This window comes from Ursus arctos, unplaced genomic scaffold (assembly GCF_023065955.2).
Source record: "Ursus arctos isolate Adak ecotype North America unplaced genomic scaffold, UrsArc2.0 scaffold_5, whole genome shotgun sequence".
Taxonomy (NCBI): domain Eukaryota; kingdom Metazoa; phylum Chordata; class Mammalia; order Carnivora; family Ursidae; genus Ursus; species Ursus arctos.
In genome coordinates this window covers 80,664,161-80,685,642 of record NW_026623067.1, presented here as the reverse complement: position 1 = coordinate 80,685,642, position 21,482 = coordinate 80,664,161, and the positions used below count along the sequence as shown (strand labels likewise).

The window sequence follows — 21,482 nt, the reverse complement described above, 5'->3', positions numbered from 1 at the left end:
CTGTTTCTCATCTTGAGACTTGATTCTTATTTGAGAATTGCATCAAGAGGTTACTGAAAATCATTATCTATACAAAGCTGTAAGCTGTCTGTCAACAGCGTGCTCTTTGGACATACACTACCTTTGTTATCTCTATTAGGATCACATTCCATTTCCTCCACTTTTTTTTTTAAAGATTTTATTTATTTATTAGACAGAGATAGAGACAGCCAGCGAGAGAGGGAACACAAGCAGGGGGAGTGGGAGAGGAAGAAGCAGGCTCATAGCGGAGGAGCCTGACCTGGGGCTTGATCCCAGAACGCCGGGATCACGCCCTGAGCCAAAGGCAGATGCTTAACCGCTGTGCCACCCAGGCGCCCCTTCCTCCACTTTTTACTGAAGTGGAATTAACTGTTTTTATTAGTTTCAGGTATACAACATGATTCAACAGTTCTATACACTACTCGTTGCTTACATGGGTAAGTATAGTCATCATCTGTCAAACATTATTACAACCTTAATGATTGTATTCATATGTTGTACTTTTCACATCTGTGAATTATTTTATGACTGGAAGTTTGTATCTCTTAGTCCCTTTTATTTCACCCATCTTTCTGTATCACCCAAAGCAATCTACAGATATAATGCAATTCTATCAAAATATCCAAAGCATATTTCACAGAAGTATAACAAATAACGTAAAATTTGTATGGAATCACAAAAGACCCAAATAGCCAAAGTGATCTTCAGGAAGAACAAAGCTGGAGGTACCACAATTCCAGATTTCAAGATACATTACAAACCTGTAGCAATCAAAACATGTGTGGTACTGCACAAAAACAGACCCTTAGATCAGTGGAACAGAAAAGAGAGCCCAGAAATAAAGTTACACTTTTATGGTCAATTGATTTACAAGAAAAGAGCCAAGACTATAGAATGGGGGAAAAGACCGTCTCCTCAATGAATGGTACTGGGAAAACTGGACAGCTACATGCCAAAAAATGAAATTGGACCATTTTTTTTTTACACCATACACAAAAATAAGTTCAAGATGGATTAAAGACCTAAATGTGAGACCTGAAATCATAAAAGTGCTCTAAGAGAACATACATAGTAATTTCTCTGACATTGGCCATAGCAACATTTTTCTAGATAGGTCTCTTCAGACAAGAGAAATCAGAACAAAGACAAACTATTGGGAGTACACCAAAATAAAAAGCTCTTGCACAGTGAAGAAAACCATCAACAAAATGAAATGGCAACCCCTAAATGGGAGAAGATACTCACAAAGGACATATTCAATAAGGGGTTAATAACCAAAATATTTTTAAAAAGCTTATACAACTCAACCCCCCCAAAACAGACAAATAATCTGATTAAAAATCGGCAGAGAACCTGAATAGACACTTTTCTAAAAAGATATAAAGATGTCCAAGAGACATGAAAAGATACTCAATATCATTTATCTGGGAAATGCAAATCAAAACCACAATGAGTTATCACCCCCCCACACACACACACACACTTCTTAACTAAAAATTCTGTGGTCTTAACTGATCCTTTCTCCCAGAAAATAGGTACACAGCTAACTGGACATGGTAATCTGGAGTATCTGCTCTCAGGACAATGAAGTTAACATCACTCCTATAGTGACACTCACACCTTTGATAGATCTTATGAGAATATTTGATCTTGTATCCATAATCCAAAATAAGCTCATTAGGAGAAAAATATATTCTAAAGGGTTTAAAAATAGTGATGAAGGTATAAGATATGGTTCAAGAAAAAGCTTTTAGAATGTGAACACTAATTGGACTTGGGAGCTGAAGCAACTAAAAGTATCAAATCCGATGTTAGGAATCAGCATTCAATAATTTGAATGAAGGTACTGTTAGAATAAAAACAGAAAACCTTTTGTCTCCAATTATCAAATGTTATTTATATACATTTTTCACATAAATGATAACCATATCTTACCTACTGTGAAGTACTGTAGAAATGAAGAGAGCCAAATATCGACTACTCTCCCTTTGAGGGGAGCTTACCTGTTGCTGCAAAGCTTTCCACGGAAAGAAGTGATTTTCATTTTGTTTCCCAGGATAGTTCAATATGGAAATGATCATTTTTCTTCACTCTCCATCCTCTTGCTTGCTCCTCTCTGTAATAGAAATGAAAATTTTCTCAGGGGAGAAATGAATGAAGGCCAGACATCTATTAGACCATGTTAATCAATAAAAGATGTCCTACACACATACAACTTCAACAACCAAATACACACACAACAGGAACTCTGCTAATCTCTGTTCTAGTTAGGACTGAATTATCCATTAGGCACTGTAGATGCTTTGTGTAGGGTATATAATACTTCCAGAGGCCCACAAAAAATATTTTCAGTACTTTTAAAATCAGAATAAAATTTTAAGTTTAGAAAAATGTTTTAATCTACAATATAGTATATTGATATTTTTATCAATGCAGTCATGTGATGTCATCAATACAAAAGCATCTAGGGCCCAACGAAGTCTTAATGAAGCTGATGCCAGGTTTGAGAGGCAAGCCAAGATTTTCCAAATGGCTAGGTGGGTAAATTCTAACAACTGGAGCCCACAAATTCAACAGAACTTCTTAAAGTTTAAATTTGAGAATAAGCACTAGACAATTTCATTTTGCCCTCAAGTCCCTAGCCATTACTCCTAAAAGAACATATCAAAATCATTATATTTGCAAGTTAAGAAACATGGCATGACCGTTAATAAAATCAATACCATTCTTTGTTCTTAGACCCTTTTCTAGCTTGTTCTGGACCTAAGCCTGAAGAGGGAATTGGTAAATTATTCAATCCTCCTGTTAGAAGGTAGAGGAGGGTCAGTAATGTATCCTCCCGACTGAGAAGGCACTTTAATACAAAAAAAAAACAAAAACCAACAACAAAACCTCCGAAGTAAGCCATTCCACAGAGCTTACACCATTTTATCCAGGGTAACTTACCAAGAGGGGCAATCAGTTGGGCAGACAATCCAAAGCACGAGACAACCACCACCCCACCCACGGCAGACCTCAGCTCACAGCTTTTATAGAGTGAGGGGGCTGGTGGTGTGGTCACAGGGTAGTTATCTAAAGTGAAGCCATCTGTACACCAGATGATTTCCTCTAGTTATCTCAAGTGGAGCCTTTTGTGCCCCAGTCATCGTTACTAGTTATCTAAAGTGGTGACACCTATGCATCAGAGGTGAGAGTAAGATGGAGTCAGTGTTGTCAACACTCCTGCATTCCAACCACAACATCTTTATGACCTGTACAATCTTTGCACAGCATTCTTCTATGATGACTCTAGAAGCAGATATTGGGAGGTGACTTATATCCCTATACCACAGCAATTAAATATCGATATGAGATATGCCAGTGACCTGGTAAAGGGGTCCTTTCCTCAGACCTAACAGTCTTGCAGGTGGGCTTTCACAATCAAGCCTAGAGTGTGCAAGCAATCAAATAGAAAATTAACCATATATGCAAGGAAACCACAACAATCCAGTAGCCAGCCTACTTTTATAGGTAAACAATAAGTATTCAAAGGCAATCAGAACTAGAATCTAACATCCATAAAGGTGTGTTACTAATAAATAATTTCTTTTTCCTAAACTCATCCTCATTACTAGCAAAGGTAAAAAAATTAAGACTAAGTTGTTTGTAAAAATTCAGTTTTAACAAACTTGGCCTCGTTATTTACCTAAGTACAGCAAGAATAGTGAATGGCCATTTAGATTCTTTTAAATCTACTTTGCTGGTTGTTTTTTGTTTGTTTTGTTTGTTTGTTTGTTTTCCTCCAGATTTTATTTTTAAGTAATCTCTATACCCAACTTGGGGCTTCAACTCTCAATCCCGAGATCAATAGTTGCACACTCTACCAACTGAGTCAGCCAGGTGCCCCAAGATTTCTGCATTCTTATTGTGTCTAAATTATACCTCAATACACATGACTTTAGAAGAAAAAAAAGGAAAATATAATATTAACCATTCATCACACATCCTTCCAGGCACTTGTGGAACCAATGCCTCAGAGATCATCAGTTGTGCCTGTCTTATTGATAAAGAAGCTGAGGCCAGAAGTGGTCCAGTGATTTCCTAAGTCAATAAAGCAGTACGAATACAGCTGGAACCAGGACCTCTTTTGGGCTCCTTCCTCGCAAGTCAGAACCCTCTAAGTAATAGCCAGCTTTGGTGACCTGGGCTTTCTCCATGTTGATGAACCAGACACAGCCCTGTGTAACCCAGAGGGCTCTCATAGCAGGATATCAGACAGATACAAAACCAGGATTGAAGGTCAGCCCAAGAAAGAGCTGGGACAACTGAGAATAAGCAGATTTATTCTTTGAAAAATTAAGGAATTTTAGATTGAGCCTTTAACAGCCTTTCAAGGCTAAGAGCCAAGCCAAATACTTGCCATCAGACTCACAAGCAATACCTACCTATTTGGGTTACTTCCTCTTTTCCTGAGGTCCTTAAACTATCTGAGCCTGCTTAAATCCTTGAACTATCTGAGCCTGCTTAAAACTGTCAGGTCATATCTAAGTCTATGCATGCCTTTCTCAAATAGGACATTCTACTCAAAGCCTTGGTAATATAATTAATGTTTCCAATGGTGTCATGTTACAAGAACAGATTTTTATTGAATTTATGCAAATAACTATAATTGATTTCACATTGTGTCATTGCCACAAACCCCAGTCAAAACTTTCTGGATATCATTTACATCTATTCTAATTTACAACTCACATCTGGCATTAATAGCTGTGCCCCAGAGCCTGTACTTGTTTTACTATCATTTCTATCTTTAAGAAAGCCTCTTATTGATTAGCACCCTAACCCATTGGCTTCCCTTAACCAAAGCATATAAAGGCCTTAATAGCTTTCACTAGATGGGGAATAAAAGGTTTCTAGTAACACAACAAACCAGCAAAAGCTTGTAATTCCTTTACTGTTCTTTGACTGAGAAAGCTTTTATTTTATCAGTGACTGCCTCTGGCATCACCTTTGTCTTACCCAACCAGATGACGCCCAGGAATTTTACTGACTGACCTGGCCCTTGGATCTTGTCCATCTTTCGCTCCCACTCTGGGGACTTCTAGTATGCCTGTAATGACTCAGCTGTTTGAGACAGGGAGGATAAATCATCACAAGTTACGCAACCCCAAATCCCTAGAAAATAGTGGAGATAACACCTGCTGATCTGTAGGTAGAGTCTAGTCCACTCGATAATTTGTTCCCCATAACCATCAATAGCCTTAATCTCTGCCCAAAATTTTGAGGCGTTCCCATAGATGTGTGCATTCAGCTCCAGTGTCTATTAAAGCTAGTAGAGTCTGTTAGTACAAAACCAAGAAATAATTAATTCAACATGGCGCCTCTGATCGCCCCCTATTGCACACACTAGAGGGCAATGTTGTCCTAACCCCTAACTCTCCAGGGGGTACTCAGCCTCGAATTCCTCCATCAGGGGAGGTGCTCTTGGCAACACACCTGGCTTTTCTGAGGCTTCCTTCAAAGGAGTAAACTGGTTTCCCTTAGCCAATGCCTTCTATTGGCTTAGCAAGTCTGAATTTGGTTGTTTCTGTTTTCCCTCAAGGTCCCAGATAATATTAAATCTTGCCAAACTGTTTATGAGAGACCTTAATTGGCCCCCTTTCCACCATTTTATCATTGGCAAGGTCCTTTGTTTTTCTGTGTTTTTTCAACCTATTTCCTTTATGACAGATTTTTTTGGTTTCCCTTGTCAGCCACCACAGAGGTTACTCTAGCAATGTGTTGATAGTAAAGTTTCTAGGGCTGATTAAAAGAGGTCCAAGTAAGGTACCAAGACAGAATAAACATTCAGTAAACACTTCATGAATAGTTGAGTATTAAGTAACTTTATAGTCTAACATGCTCATTGGAAAAATTAGTTAAATACTACCCGACAATTTTTCCAAAAAAGCAACCCAAATATTTTGCCTATGTATCTAGATGGTTTTTTCGAGTATAGCTCTGATATTAATACATAGCATGTTGACTGGTAAACCACCATCTTGTTGAAATCACTGAGCAGGGATGCCTGGGTGGCTCAGTTGATTAAGCATCTACCTTTGGCTCAGGTCAAGATCTCAGGGCCCTGGGATTGAGCCCCACATCGGGCTCTCTGCTCAGCGGGGAGCCTGCTTCTCCCCCTGCCTGCTGCTCCCCATGTTTGTACTCTGTCTCTTTCTCTCTCTTTCTGACACATAAATAAAAAATAAAAATCTTAAAAAAAATAGAAAAAAAGAAATCACTGAGCAATGCTAGTAGCTTGTCAGTGGTCACCATTATATTTTAGATTTTATAAATAAGTGATAAAATTGTCTATAAATAGTGACACTTTTTTTACTTTTTTAAAAGATTTATTTATTCATTTTAGAAAGAGAGCGCACACAAATGGGAGGAGAGACAGAGGAAGAGAATCTTCAAGCAGACTCCCTGCTGAGTAGGGAGCTGATGAAGGGCTCAATCCCCCAACCCAAGAGATCATGATCCATGTGACCATGACCTGAGCTGACCAAGAATTGGCCCCTTAACCGATTAAGCTGCCCAGGTGCCCCAACAGTGACACTTTCAATACCTCCTTTTGAAATTCCTTGTCTCTGATATATAAGTGCAAATCTACCTTTCACATTTCTACTCATGAAAGATGTGTAGATTTTTGTGACAAATTTTAAGCAAATGATAGTAGCATGTTTTAAGCAATAAACCAGTTTTCCTAATAATTCCATTTATTTGGGGCAGATCTGCATGATTGGATGGGTTTGATGTCTTTTTATTTTATCCCTGTTAACATTTTGTTTGTACTATTTCATCATCTTATATTCTTTGAGATATTATTCGTGAACTTTTAATTTTCAATAAGAAACTCAAGTTTGAGTGTTGAGTCTGTTTTATTTTCTTCTGTGTTCTCTGAAACCTTGTTCTCTGATACAAACTATAATTTTGTAGGAGTAAAAAATTATTGGATAAACATAATTGAGTATGTTTGAACTGAAATTTAAATTGATAGAGAAAACAGTGCATCACATGTAGCTAAGGCCAGACCATTTTCTTAGATTGAATTCATTTCCAAAGCTCTCTCATTATTTTCTTTTCCTAAAGAGCCCTTTGCAAGTGGAGAGGAGCTAGTAAACCCTCATCAGTGAAAAGACAAGCTTCATCATCAAGAAGGATAATGCTCCTTATTCACAGGGTCAAGCTATGGGAACCAACAGAGGTCAACCCATCACCCATCTATACACTAGAAATACCTTTGTCCATTAATATATAGGGAGACTGAGGACACTGGTGCTCGGGCACAAGCATTTCCCATAACTGTGAACTTCCTTACCCTAGAAGATTTCTCGGTAAAGCCTGTGATTTCATATATTTATTTATTTTCAAATTTATTTGGTGGCCAAAGCCTCAATGTGTGTGGCTGCTCCAGCAGTGGCCACAGAGGGATTTTTATGTTGGAAATAAATGAGCTATTTTCCACGCATGAAGAAAAGTTTGTTTTCATTTCAACAACTATGTGTGCTGCACTTTACTTTATGCTTACAGTCTGTTCAGCTCAACGTGTCTGTAGAGCTGCAGTGGGCTGTGCTCTTTTCAGCCTGACAAACAGCAATTTGGTGCAGTTGGAACTTCTTATTAAGCTGTGGCAGGTCGGGCAGTCCAGAGCTAACAGAATTCTCCTAAATGATTGGCTGAGGCATTTGTGTTAGCTTAATTGTACATTTGCCCTTTGACTAAAATTAGAGATTAAGTCCCCTCCTTGGGAACTTCATCTTAAGTTAGTAAAAGTTAGACTGCACTTTCTAATTAGACCTTTTCTATTGCATACTGCCATGGGGTTTCTACCTTGACAACAACGCACAGTCCCATTATGTTTTCTTTTAGAAAAAATTTCCCTTCACACTCTATGTGAGGCTGTTTCTGCTTTATATTAATATTAGCTCACCGATTGTGATTGTACAGTGTGTGGGAGGTTGGTAGCAATGGAGCTGTGGGCAACCTGCACAGCACCTTTCGCTTTCCCCTTTCATCGTATCAGGACTAGCACAACATGGCTTCGTCCTAACAGAGACGACTTCTGGAGGATCTCACCGCTGCTCCGGTGGCTCATCAGTAAAGTGGCTCAACGCTTGATCCAGCGCTGTGTAATAGCTCACAATTCCCAGCATTCCCTGCTAGCATCTTTAATTATAGTATTGATTTTTTCAAATGCCATTTTTGAAACTTAAATACCTGTTACTATAGAAGCTATCAGAATATATGGTGCAACAACATTAAAAGAACCTATGTCAAAAATTTCAAAAGAAAAATGGTCCTGGCATTCAAAGCCACATAGAATACCAGGTTCCTCTGTAATATATATCTTTGTTAGTGAACAATAGAGTACTGATGATTGAGGATTATTTGTGGGGACAGTACTCCTTTCCTTTTTTTTTTTCCCCTCTGCATGTTTTTTGTTGACGTTTTACTTCTTCTGGATCCTCTATAGCTTGTTCCCAGAAGAAAAAGGACGAGGGCCATACTGTGCATTGCGTTCTGATCTGTGTGTTTACTAGCTCCTAAAATCCCCTGGCTGATGCTTGCCTGTGCTTCATGACTGAGTAGTGAGTCACCTGCAGGAGTCACCGAGAAAAGGATGCAATCCTTTGAAGTTAGCCAAGACTTTTTCCATAATGGTTAGGTAGAAAAAGGGAACTACTGCCTTTTGAAGAAAAGATCTTAAAAAATTTCTAATCTATAAAATGTGGAGATGAGAAAACTTAGCTCTAAGATTCCTTCTGAAGCAAATAGTCTATGAACCTATGATAATTTCTTTCCCTAAAGTGATAATATCTCACGAAGTTTTACTTCTCCTAGGAAACAGGTAGCCGGGTGTGATCATAAAAGAAAATAAAAAGAATATCTACAACCTCGCTTCTTTATTAGTTAAAATGAACACCTTTTAAAAACTTTTAAATTAGACATTTTCTTAACTGCACAGTTACAGCATGTCTCATTTACTTTCCTGAGGTTTTGATGGCAGCTTGTCCCGAGTGAGAAGGAAATGCATCAATGCCACCGCCCCCTCTAAGCCTGTTCCCAACCATAGGCCTTATCTTCCATCCAGGCTCTGGCATCATTGCCCTTTTGTATTATAATAATGTATATAGAAACTTTTATCTCTTTAAGTTTTAATAACTTGAGTTTATGACTGATATCCCAGACTCTAAAATAGGATACGTTTTATGGCTTTCAGGCATAGTTATTATATGGCAAGAGGAATAGCAAAATCAAATATTTGTCATACTTTCAAGTCAAACACAGTTGGAAGTATCTTCTATGCTCAAAACTCATCAGAACTGAGGTTAGCACAAAGTGGAAGTTAAAAATCACATTCCTTTAACTTATTTTTTGTGTGCTATTGGAGGATGAGTCTACCTTTCTTGACTCTCCCATCCTCTTTTTATATCAAGGACACTTGCAGTATGTTGCTCATATATTGATGGAGGTCTCAAGAATTCCAATTGGTCAAATATTCATGCAATATGACCGCGATTTGCAATTTTCTCATACAATTTTGTACAGTGCCTTTAAGATCTATTCAAGAAACCACCGTGACAGGCTATGACTTACAGAATAAAAGAAAAATAACCCAAAATGTTAAATACCTCCAATAACAGTACCCAATTTCTTTGGCATTAGTATTTTTCCTTTTCCACTGTCAAATTAGTATAAAACCTCACCCCATCTTTGCTAAACAACTGCCGTCCCAAATAAATGCAATTATGATAAGAAAAAATGGTATTTAAAAAATTTGGTTTTGCTTCGAATGTATTTATAATTATAATATATAATACACATTATTTTATTATTATATACTATTTTATATATCAAATAATATATAAACACAATGTTCTAGTAAAAACATCAAGCCTTTTGATAATGTGAAAGCCCCATGAACCCTCATACAATCATATTCTTCTCAGAAATTACCACTGACAGAGCATACTTTATACGTGTACCAACCTTAGTGTATTCATTTACAAACACACACAGCCCACATACAGTTTTTGTAGTTTTGTACTTAATAGAGTCTTTTTTTTTAAAATAGAGGAGTTAGATCATATGTAATTTTCCGTGAATTGCATTTGATGACAATATAATTTGGAAGTCTTTTCATGTCGGTAAATTCACTTCTTTCTTCTTAAATATTAAACAGCATCTTGTATCTTGCATCTAGCAGTACATGTATACTTTGTTTTGTTCCACCACTCTCCTTTTGACGACATTTAGTCTGGCTTCAAGTTTTTGTTTTTTTTAATTTAAAAAGTCTTTTTTAATCCCTTAATTATGAAACGTAGTTTTTTATTTTTTTCTAGTTCCTTGAAAATGTCATTTTTCTAGTATTTATGACATTATTTTCTTGTATTCACATCATTTTTCTTATATTTTCTTATATAAGTGCAAGAAATTATGCTTTTTTTTAAGGTGGTATAAGAAAAATTTGTAACTTTTTGAAAAAAATACTATCCTCCACACTATTTGTTGACTAGCCCATTTTTAAATCACAGCTTTGAAACTCTACCTTCATCCTACACTATATTCCATGTATACATGAGCCTGTTGCTGGACTTCCTATGAATTATTACTTTACTAACAAAAACTTTCCATAATCCTAATTATCATTAGCTGCTGTGAAAGCTCCATTAGAATGCTATGCATGGGTCTGTGTCTCATCACCACATAAAGAATTCACTGTCTCATAATATGGGTCTTAAAGTGGTCTCTTTGTGATTCTGCTAACAAGTCCCTCCCTGCTCAGTTCCTTCTGATATTAGAATAAGACAGAAGGATTTGAAGGTGGTAATAAGGATAGGGAAATTTGATGTTCAATGGTGCTTTTCTTCAGAGCCTGCACTTTTTCCCTTCTGAGTCCCCTTGGTAGCACTTCCTCTCTCAAGAATTCTGTGTTCTCATACTGCCCCCTAGTACCCCCAGCAACCTAGAAAAATGCATCACAACCCATGAAGACTTATCCTACAGGGACAGTCCAGTTCATTTTTTCAGCCTTAGTTTAAACATGTGTTATTCTCACTCTATATTTAAGGAATATCAAAATTATGAATGTTAGATGACATGTCAATGGTGTATTGCTCCACTGAGGAGGAAGAGAGAGCTAAATGCAGGTGAGGAAGATGAGAAGGGATTGGAGTATTCGTGGGTCTAGCAGCATATCTAATCATCACTGTATTGCTAAGGTCAGCTCTGTAAAGGAGCACAGAAATTAAAATGTCCTTATCAGAGAAACAAAATAATAATAATAATAATAATAATAATAATAATAATAATAATTTTGGAAGGGAAGGAAAACACATTTTAAAAAACTCTAAAAATAATGTTCCCTGTTGGGTATTAGAATGAGTTCATGTGAATTACTTATTTCTAGGAATGATGGTTGCCACCTTTAAATCTCATGGTCACTAGAAAGATGAAATCTAAATGTTAATATGTACCACTTTAGAGGGAGAAGATTGGCTTCATTAAAACCCCTTAGAAAAACTGGCTAATAGATGTGCAATAAAATAACTCAGAAGAAATGTAGTGAAATAAAATTAAGACTCCATATCTGTGGAAGACCTTAAATTGATTCTGTTAAAATTTTAAAGGAATATGCATTCTATACATATCTTATGATTTTCTATAGTTTTTTTTTTAATTTTGCCTTTAAATATCCAGTAAAATTGTGATCACTTTCAAAGTCTTTCTGAAAGGGAGATATGAGAAAAACAAAGAATTAGTATAATATGGAAAGGCAAAGAAATGAGATTTCTACAATCTGATTCCCTCTGACCAGAGGCCTTGTCTTTCTTTACTTTTTTTTAAAGATTTTACTTATTGATTTGAGAAAGAGAGAGCACGAGCAGGGGAAGGGGCATAGGGAGAGAGACAAGCAGACTCCCCACTGAGCAAGGGGTAGCCTGCATTGGGGCTCAATTCCAGGACCATGAGACCATGACCTGAGCCAAAGGCAGAAGCTTAATTGACTGAGCCACCCAGGGGCCCCAAGAGGCATTATCTTTCATGCGGACAATTCATGTGTGTGCTTCTGTATATTGTGTCATTTTGTCTCATTTTTTTCTTGAAGATTTTTGTGTTAGGAGTAATGTAATGCTCTAAGTTTTGCTATTATTGGAACGAGTGCCGAGTTTTGCTTTATTTCCCATTTTTACTTGCCCATCTGTATTTGGACTTTTTTTATAGAAATTTGACTCCTTTATATTTTGATACAAGTTCTTTATGAAATATGTGATTTGCAAGTATTTTCTTCTAGTCTGTAACTTTTTGTCTCAGTCTTTTCAGGATAGTATAACAAAATACCATAGACTGAATGACTTGTGAACTACAGAAATTTATTTGTCAGAATTCTGAAAGTTAGAAAGTCCAAGATCAAGGTGCCAGCAGATTTGGTGACCATGAGGGCTCACTTCCTTTTTCATAGATATCCATCTTTTTTTTTTTTAAGATTTTATTTATTTATTTGACAGAGAGAGAGACAGCAAGAGAGGGAACACAAGCAGGGGGAGTGGGAGAGGGAGAAGCAGGCTTCCCTCTGAGCAGGAAGCCCAATGCGGGGCTTGATTCCAGGACACTGGGATCATGACCTGAGCCAAAGGCAGATGCTTAATGACTGAGCCACCCAGGCGTTCCCATAGATAAATATTTTTTCACCATGTCTTCACATGGTGGAAGAAAGGTAGCTCTCTGGGGTGTCTTGTAAAGACACTAATCCCATTCATGAGGGTTCTTTCCTCATGAGCTAATCACTTCCTAAGGGCTCCACCTCCAATACCATCACACTGGGGACTAGATTTCAACACATGAATTCTGGGGGGACATTAACATATAATCTTTAGCACTTATCTTTTTATTTTCAACAGTGCCTTTTACAAGCAGAGTTCTTCACTTTGATGGAATCCAATGAATCAATTTTTCTTCTATTCAATTCACTTGATTTGTACTATAGAAATGTATTCAGTTTAAATCTGTTATGGAATTGAGTTTATGATGTCTTATCCAAGGTGTCTATACAAAGCCCAAGGTCACAAAAACCTTGGTTTTTGCATTTAAATCTGTAATACATGTTGAATTAATTTTTGTGTATGTTGCAATTTTGGGAACCTACTAATTTTTTCATTATACATACCTGGCAACAACTTTTTTAAACTGTTTACTCCACTAAATTACATTTGCAACTTAGTAAAAAATCAACTGATATGTTTGTGTCTATTTGCAGCTGTTCTATCTTGTTCCTTTGGCTTATTTGTTCAATTAGACACCAATATAATCCTCTTTTTTTTTTTTTTTGGTTAGAGTAGCTTTGCAGTAAGTACTCAAATTGGGCAGTGTAATTCCTTCAAGTTTGCTTTCCTTTTCCAAAGTTGCTCTATTTGATTCCCTTTTCATTTTCACATAAATTTTTATATCAGATTTAATTTTTCAAATACATGGGAGGATGCAGATTAGAATTCCATTTAATTTGCGGATCAATTTGGGAATAATTGACATCTAAATAATATGTAGTCTTCCAACCCTTAAACACAATATATGTCTCCTTTTATTTTTCTTTAAATTTTCCTATGCTTTGCAGTTTTTAGTTTACAGGACTTTTACATCTTTTGTCAGCTTTATCCCTAAATATTTTGGTTTTTGATGGCTGCTGCTGTCAATAGTATTTACGGGTTTATTTTTTTAATTTCAATTTCCAGTTGTTCATTGCTAGTATATAGAAATATACTTGATTTTTCTATCCTACCTATGTTTAAATTCTTGTGTTTAGACAAACTATAAAAATTGATTGTTATTATATTGCTTTAAACAATTATTTTAAGAATTTATATAATATGAAAAATGTTGCTTATGATAATCTTTGCATTTGAACGTTTTTCAGCGGACTCCACATGTTATTTCCTCTTTATGGGCTTCTCCCACATGTTTTAAATGCTACTGTTTTGGGTGCCGATTTTTGTTAATTTAAATTTGTATTTGTTTTATGCCTGCATCCTACAAACTGATGAAAACATTTAACAGTTCTCATAGATTTTTTAAAAGATTTTATTTGAGAGAGAAAGTGCACGAGAGAGAGAGAAAGAGAGAGAGAATGAGAGTGAGTAAGCAAAGCAGAGAGTGGGGTGGTGTGGAGGGCAAAGAGAGAAGCAGACTCTCTGCTGAATGCGGAGCCAGACTTGGGGCTTGATCCCAGGACCCCAAGGCCATGACCTGAGCTGAAGGCAGATGCTTACCTGACTAAGCCACCCAGGGGCCCCTCAAGCAGATTTTTGGGGTTTTTTGTAGATTCCTTAAGATTTTTTATGTGACCATGAAATCATCGACAAATGAAGAGAACTTCACTAATGCCTATACTTCTTCAGTTATTTTGTGTTCTCCTATCTCTCTTCTGAGACTGTTAAACAGATACTTAATGACATGACATTGTCCCACTTATCCACAGGGTTTGTTCATTTTTTTAATTCTTATTTTTTCTGTGTGTTTTTATTTTGGATATCTTCTGTTGTTTTTTCTTCAATATCATTAGTCTCTTCTGTGGTATCCAACAGTTGTTAATCCAATTCAGTATATTTTTTATTTCATAGATTCTAAATCTATGGAAGTTCATTTGAGTTTCTTCCATATATCTTCAGTATGTCTCATCCTCATATGCACCTTTTCTCTACCTTCTTCTAAGTGTGGAACATATTTAATAAATGATTTTTATCCCACATCTCTGTTTGATAACTCTATTATCTCTATTATTTTTGGTTCTATTTCTAGTAATGGATTTTTCTCCTGCATGAGTCTTAATTTTCTGCTTTTTTGCATGACTGGTAACTTTTGATTGGATAATACATATTGTGAATTTTACATTGTTGGGTCCAGGGGTTTACTGTATTCTTTTCATTAGTCTCAACACTGTCCTGACATTCATTTATATAGATTTTTTTTCATCAGTAATACTTTCTAGGTTTCCTTAAGCCTTCCTCTCAGATACCACACTCTTTTGTTGCATGTTGTCCAATATCTGGAAACTGCTCTTTCATATATTTTGTACAGCTTTCTAGTATTACTTAGTGTTGGAGGGTAAATCTAGTCACTGTTATTCCATCTTTGTCCTAGGGAGATGTATAATTTATTATCGTTGAAAAATTTTTTTCATTTAATATGTGATGAATATTCTTCTATGTGAATGCATATTTATTTATTTAATCATATTTTAAAAGATAGCTCTTTGAGTCTGAGTATTAAAATTTAATTACCAATTCACAATTGGTTGATGTCTAGATTATTTATGATTTTCCAGACTTTTAAAGAATTTTATATTTGGCATCATCTATAGAGAATGAATTAGTAATTGTCATGATTTTATAGGTATTTTATTATTTTGTGCTTATTTAAAATTTCAGTAGCACAATTTGGATATAACAATTTGCATACTATTTCCATTTCCCTGGGTCTTCAGGTGGCCCATTGTTAAAAATTGGCATAATTAATAAATTGGCTAAGGAGTGGTTTGATAAAATATGTAAATGAGTTGATCAAAGAAGGTTTAAAGTCTTAATGCATCTTATGTTATTAACATCAATTTAGAGGATGAGAATAATGACAAGTATGAAATATGTTTCCTATTTTAATTCAGCTTTTACTTGACTAAGTACGTGACACACAGTTGTTAAAGGACAATTTACTAGCATTTCCTGACACTGTTACTTAAGTATTCTTTCTCCCTTTTTGTCTGTAATTTGTGATGTCAGAAGGGAGGGAAAGAGCCAGGAAAAATATCTCGTAAAGGGAGATTATTTTGAAGATCAAGTCACTACTGAGGTGAAAGGAAGAGAGCTAAGTTTACCTCCTTTTTTATGGCACCTCTCAATTCCTTCTATAAGCAATTGACTGTCTTTAAAAAAAATCCTGAACTTCTTGCTTAGTGCTTTTTTGTGTTTCAGCTTTTGAGATTTGAGGTGATGTCACATTTAGAAGTTGCTATACATTAATTTATAAGCATTTCAAAAAACATTTTTCATTGTACTCAGACTAAGAATGGAGGGATAAACATACAGCATTAATGAAGGATGTATATTTCTAATGTATTCTTTCATTGTATTATTTCATGACTTTAAAGTTTAAGCAGTTTTTCCAGTGTCTTGCAGTGAATCAGTAGTAAGACTGAAAATAGAATTTGATAATATGGGCTTGAATGCCCTATGGTTTGGTGTAGTTAGATATTGCAAACTTCGTCTATGGTTTTGAAAGGAAAAGGGTGACCAAGAAGTGGAGATAATAGCCTGTAGTTATCTAAGCATTTGATTAGAGCTTTTCATGCTGTTTTAGATATAGAAAGCACAGTATTGATTTGAACATCAAAGCTCAAATTTCTTCTGTGAAAAACACCCAAGCAAATGAAGGAGATTACCAGAAAACTAAAATGAAAGCTTCAGAAAGATGATTCATGCAAACTTGTTTTCCATTACTTTAAGCAATTCCATTGAATTCATGAGGAGAGATAAGAGTTTTGACAAATTTAGATGTTAGTAAAGCTAAAGGCTCTGAGGTACAGAAACATCATCTCAATAAAACACAGAGAGAAGACCACACAAACATCACTTCAAGGAGTTTAAGATTCAAGGCTTTTAACTTAATTGGAACAAAAGGTCATGTGCCCAAATGCAGTAATAATCTTAGGAATGATTCCAAATAAATTCACTCTTTCAGTTATCTATGGCTCCATAACAAACTACCCCAAAACAGTGACTCAAAGCACTCACCATCACTTATTTTGCTCATAAATCTGGGAGTGGTGTAGGCTCAGCTGGGCAATTCTCTTTGGTTCACCCGCACGGTTGCAGTCAGATATATCTGTGGTCCTCTTGAAGACTTCTTCTCTGACATGTCTTGCACCTCACTGAGAAGAGTCAAACATCTGCACACTGAAACTCTAAACTTTTAAAGGGAATAAGTTGTACTTCTGTAGCTGGTCTTCCCCTTATCAGCCTAATCACCTTAAGTACGATTAATGATCCAGCAAGAGAGAGAGAAGAGTCAAAACATGGGAATTATTTCCCTGGAATTTATATTTTATATTTTAAAAACTCTGTCTTTATAAAATCTTTCTTTAAAATTTCAGATCTTGGGGTGCCTGGGTGCCTCAGTCAGCTGGGCATCTGCCTTCGGCTCAGGTCATGATCCCGGGGTCCTGGGATCGAGTCCTGCATCAGGCTCCTTGCTCAGCAGGAAGCCTGCTTCTCCCTCCCCCTGCTTGGGCGCTGCTTGGGCTCCTCCTACTTGGGCACTTGCACTCTTTCTCTCTCTCTCTGTCAAATAAATAAATAAATAAAATATTTAATAAATAAATAAAATTTCAGATCTTTTAGTCATACATTTCAAAGCACTACAGTTTTCACTAATTAAAGATCAGTCCACCATTATTTTAGTCTATCTTACTCACGATGATACAACAGCGTGCAGTCATATACTGCTTAAGAGAGTAAAAATGTATTCCACATTTCCAGAAGAAGATGGCGTGTATATATTTTTGAAAACTAAAGTGATCATTCTCAATGATCTAATTATTCCTTTTTAAGAATTTATTCTAAAGAAATTACCAGATAAGTATTATGTGCATTCCAGCATTCTTTATAGAAGATAAAAGGACAAGAAAATCCCCTTATTATCATTCTAAAAAGAATTCATTGAGCAAATGATAATTCAACCATATGTATCAGTGTCTATTCAGGAATACAGAAAATTTCCCACAGATCAAATATGACTTGAAACCAAATTACATAAGTCTAGGAAATGTAGCTTGCTAAATTTCAGCACTTCTGTGATATAGATGAGAGAAAAAAGTAAAGGAATGGAATTGAGAAAAAACAGAAAATTAATCAGCATAACATAATGCAATACAATTAATTAAGATTTTATTTATTTATTTGATAGAGAGAGAGAATGAGCATGAGTGGGGGAGGGCAGAGGGGCTGAGCATGGAGCCTAACGCGGGGCTTGACACAGGGCCTGACACAGGACTCCACACAGGGCTCCATTCTAGGACTCCAAGATCATGACCCCACTGAGCATGGAGCCTAACGCGGGGCTTGACACAGGGCCTGACACGGGACTCCACACAGGGCTCCGTCCTAGGACTCCAAGATCATGACCTGAGATGAAGTCAGATGCTTAATCAACTGAGCCACCCAGGCACCCCTATAATTAAGCTTCTTAAATGTATTTTATCTGGATGTATTCTGATGTTCACAAATTCACAATATTAAATGATATAATTAATGGCCTTTCAAATTATGTATATATATTCTTAAATATTTTTCCTTGTAATATGTAAACATGGAATGGTGAGGAGATGTAGATTTTTGTCTATTCATTCATTTTTTTTTTGTAGTTCAGTTCAAAGGTAATTTTGAGGTAATTTTAGATTAATAGAAGAGTTGTAAAAATAATGCAGAGAATACCTGTACAGATCTTCTTAAACTTATGATGGATTTACATCCCAATAAACCATGTCTGTAGAGAGTGGATTGGTTCGCCAAAACAATGTTTGCATGACCCTGAGCCTTGGTCTTTTTTTCTCTGTGCTTCCGAAAGGGTCTTTGCATGTTCACCTATCCTTCAACTTTGGTTTTAAACTGTTACTTGTTATTCAAAGTTTGCCAGCTTGGCTCTGGGGGCTTGAGGAGCATTCTGTCACCTTGGTTAAACTTTAGTATTAGTCATAGTGTCCTGGATTTGGGGAATGCTGTGTTCTTATTTCTCCTTCCCTCCCCCTGGATGTAATAAGATGTCTCCAGTGCCCTAAAAGTGGTGGTATATTTTGCCCACCTCTGCCACAGATTAAGGCTTTTGTTGCACAGTGGACATAGAGAAGAGTCCAAGTGGAGGTTCTTGTCCATCCCGTATAACTGCTGTTTCCCTCCTCCGTTGCACTACAATGGAAACTTTCTTACAGCTCATTCTTGTCTTTTTTTGTGAATATCCATTGAGGTTTACTGATAATTGCCTTCAACAGATGTGGAGCCCTCCAACATCCGTGAACTCCAGGAACATCACAACATTCCATGGGTCCAAACACAACTTTCAACAATTTGTCTTTTACACTGAACTCCTGTTGCAAGTGCCCATTTATATCTCCAGGACCCAGTGCTCACCTCTCCTCTCTCCCTTCAGGTTGCTGTCTCTTATTAGATTTTAGAACAGTGGTTTCTCAGTAAACTTAGCTCTATAATAGGTTAAAAACCAGTCATAATTTTGTTTGTTGTTTTTTCATTGTAAATATGAGAGTGAAGCACCTTCAAGCTCTCTGCATTCAAGAAATGACCATAGATGTTTTGCTTATTGACTTTTGCATGATTTAGATTTTTACACTAGTATATATTGCATTTATCTACTTAAAATACACGTAATGGGTTATGATATATGATATATATATTTAAACATATCTAGCATAAATGCACCCGCTTAATTCTTTTTATAAATTAAGGTATAATAGATAATAATATTTCTTGATTTTGTAATGAGAAAAAGTGTAAAAGGGATAAACAAAACACACTTTTAGGAGGAAACATCATGCTAATAGAAATGCTTCCAACTGAAATATGATTCAAAGTAGTAAATGTGTGTGTGTATAAATGACAGGATCAGATAAAATAGATCTGCTGAGGCTATTTCCACATTCTGTGTAGATTCATTTCTATAAGACCATTTCCTTGATTTTGTAATAAAGAGTCTGAAGGATGAGGGAGGTGGAGAAAAAAGGCATGGTGAGTGGTGAGGGGAAGTGTGTGTGAATGGTGGAGGGTGAAGGATGAGAATGAAGGTGCTTGGTGATTACAGAACATAAGAGGATGCAAGCTGAGAAGAACTACGGAAAGGCAATTTTCCTAGTGCTGTAGATTATGGAAGAAGAAGAGAAAAGGAAGCTTTATTTCTGCGTAAATGCCTTCTGGCTGCTGGATTGATTGTATTCTTTTGACTGAGTCCACTTTCTGACTAGTCAACAGGGGCCTCAGGGTTTAATTTGGGAGTGCAGAGCTCATACGGAAATCCACCAAATGTTCAGGGCACTTTTATAAAGTGTTCATTAGGCTTTAAATTTCTTCTTTTTATTGTTCTGATTTGACAAATTTTCATGAGATAAAATGTATTATTTTTATGATGACAAAATTAATAAGATCTATTTTTAGAAGTCAGTCTTTAATTTGAAGCCCAGTAGAGTGTAGAAAATTGTAAAGGAACGAAAAAGACATCTATATTGGAGTGAGATGGTTAGCGATCATCAGCTGGGATGAAGCTCTATTAGGAAAAAACAATTCCTCTAAGCCTCAGTTTCCACATTGATCAAATTACAACATTAAATTGGATCAGTTATTTTTCACAACCGTACTCTAGGAAGCCCTACAACACAGACAGTGGCAGCAGAGAGGTCAGCAGGAAGATCCTAGAGGCGCTTCCTCGTTTGTTATTTAATTGTTTAATATTAGGTTTCCTGTTAATTTTAAGATAATATTGTTAATTAAAAAATAAAAATTAAAAATTGTGTGATCTAAAAGAATTTTAGAGCTCTAAATTAATTAATAAGAAAGACTTTAAGACAGTTTATTAGTCTTTTAGGGTGCCCATGACAAAGCACCACGAACTGGATGGCTTAAAACGACAGAAATTCATTCTTTCACAGTTTGGAGGCCAGATGTATGAAATTAAGTTATCCGCAGGCCTATGATGCCTTTGACGAATCTAGAGAAGAATCCTTCCATGCCTCTTCCTACCTTCTGGTGTTTGCCAGTGATCCGTGGAGCTCCTGGGCTTGTGTATGCATCAATCCAGTCTCGGCCTTGATCTTCATATGGCATTCATTTCTCTCTGTTTCTGTGTATCTTCAATTCTTCTTTATAAAGATATTAGTCAGATTGGTTTAAGGCTCATCCTAATCCAATATGATTTCATCTCAACTTGACTACACCTGCAAAGATCTTATTTCCTAATAAGATCACATTCATAGGTACCAGGAGTTAAGACTTCAACGAATGTTTTATTTTTGTTTTTATTTTTTAATAAGTTTTTTCAAGATTTTTATTCATTTATTTGTTAGAGAGAGAGAGAGCACAAACAGGGGGAGGGGCAGGCAGAGAGAGAAGCAGGCTCCCCGCTGAGCAAAACTAACTCTTTTCTGTTCTCTTTTATTTCTTTTTTTTTTTTTAATATTTTTTTTATTTATTTGACAGAGAGAGACAGCAAGAGAGGGAACACAAGCAAAGGGAGTGGGAGAGGGAGAAGCAAGCTTCCTGCCAAGCAGGGAGCCCGATGCGGGGCTCAATCCCATGACCCTGGGATCATGACCTGAGCCTAAGGCAGACACTTAACCAACTGAGCCACATAGGCATCCCTTCAACAAAATTTTTAAAGGGACACAATTTAAC

The 21,482-nt window shown here is 36.3% G+C and overlaps 1 long non-coding RNA gene across 1 annotated transcript; it reads right to left on the bottom strand.

Moving 5' to 3' along the window:
* Nucleotides 1-1,907: 1,907 nt before the first annotated feature.
* On the bottom strand, nt 1,908-21,103 carry LOC123001024 (uncharacterized). Its single transcript, XR_006409466.3, has 3 exons — nt 20,832-21,103; nt 16,824-16,960; nt 1,908-2,137 (listed from the first exon to the last, which is right to left on the bottom strand). It is a non-coding gene; the product is annotated as an uncharacterized LOC123001024 (long non-coding RNA).
* Nucleotides 21,104-21,482: the final 379 nt, after the last annotated feature.